Source organism: Vigna radiata, unplaced genomic scaffold (genome assembly GCF_000741045.1).
Source record: "Vigna radiata var. radiata cultivar VC1973A unplaced genomic scaffold, Vradiata_ver6 scaffold_2314, whole genome shotgun sequence".
In the NCBI taxonomy this organism is placed as follows: Eukaryota; Viridiplantae; Streptophyta; class Magnoliopsida; order Fabales; family Fabaceae; genus Vigna; species Vigna radiata.
The window spans coordinates 1-1,235 of NW_014543928.1; the positions used below are offsets into that span (position 1 = coordinate 1).

The following is a 1,235-nucleotide window of genomic DNA, read 5'->3' on the forward strand; positions in this document are numbered from 1 at the left end:
TGTTAGCTCCCTGCTTGTCCATGAATTTACTTTATTAACATCTTTAGCTTGTCCATATGTCAAAAAGCTGAATATTCCAAGTGGTGTGGTCGGTGCCTGTTGCCTTGACCTTGCTTATGAACATTTCAAGGTACTTTTGANATTTTCATTTAAATGTAGTTGTGTTGATTTAAGCATGNCCACTGAAGGTTCTATATGATGTAATAATGATGCAATTGTAATCTGATGCGTGTTAAATTTGAAGATATTTTTGGTCATGGTGGAATTGATGAGTCTAAACTTTTATAAGATGTTGAAAGTCTTCAACATTGTAGACAATGAAAGTGATCACAGGTAGACTCGATATTGAGCAATTCAGCAAGTGGAGCACTGTTGAACAAATGCATAGGAGCAGCAAAAGATAATTTTATAAAATTCAAATTTCAATATTCCCTTATATTATTAATGTGGTTGACAAGTGTGTTTATGCTTTATTCAATTAGTCATCTATTGCTCTGTACAGCCTTGACTGATAATAGTATTTTTTACTTGTATTGCTTGATGAATTCTATATATTCATATTGAGTTTTACACTGCCTTGTATGCTAGAATATCTGAAAATATCATTTTCCACACAATTTGTTATTGAATTGACAGTGTTTAACAATTATTGAATTGTACAATTATAGTTTAGTGCCTATTTGTTATATATCATGTTTGTATTCATTAGTATGCAGTGCCTATTTGTTTTATGGTATGCTTGGATCGATGTGTGTTTGGTTACATGATTCAGATGAATTGTACAATTATTGGAATACTATGCAATAATGTCCAATGAAAATGGAATTTAGTTAGTGCTTTGGCTTTTGGTATTTGTCTGTGTCATAGTTAGCTTTATTGGTTGTTGCAATAAGATTTATATGCATAGTGTGAGAAGTATTGGTCCATTGCATTTTATATATGGTGTAAAGTAGTAACTGCATTTTATATGTTGCATTTCAGCAAGCTCCTGATGCAAATGAGCCAAAGTCTCCTTTGGGTACAAGACAATCATCTGATGGAAGTAACATTTAGAAAGTTTATGATATTGTTTTAGNATAAAACTATACCTAGTTTATTATGAATTGAGTAACATTTCTTTCTTTGTAACTACTTTTGTAATGAGATTACATTGACTTTTAGTCTATCTTGATGTGACTATAAAATTGTTTCTCAATTTATTTTTCTAAATTTCTTTCTATTCAGGGGCTTTTGTT

At 30.8% G+C, this 1,235-nt stretch overlaps 1 long non-coding RNA gene across 1 annotated transcript; it reads left to right on the top strand.

Annotated features, from left to right (window-relative positions):
• Positions 1–6: 6 nt before the first annotated feature.
• On the top strand, positions 7–1,217 carry LOC106755038. The gene is made up of 2 exons (XR_001375366.2): positions 7–130; positions 245–1,217. It is a non-coding gene; the product is annotated as an uncharacterized LOC106755038 (long non-coding RNA).
• The last annotated feature ends 18 nt before the right edge of the window (positions 1,218–1,235 follow it).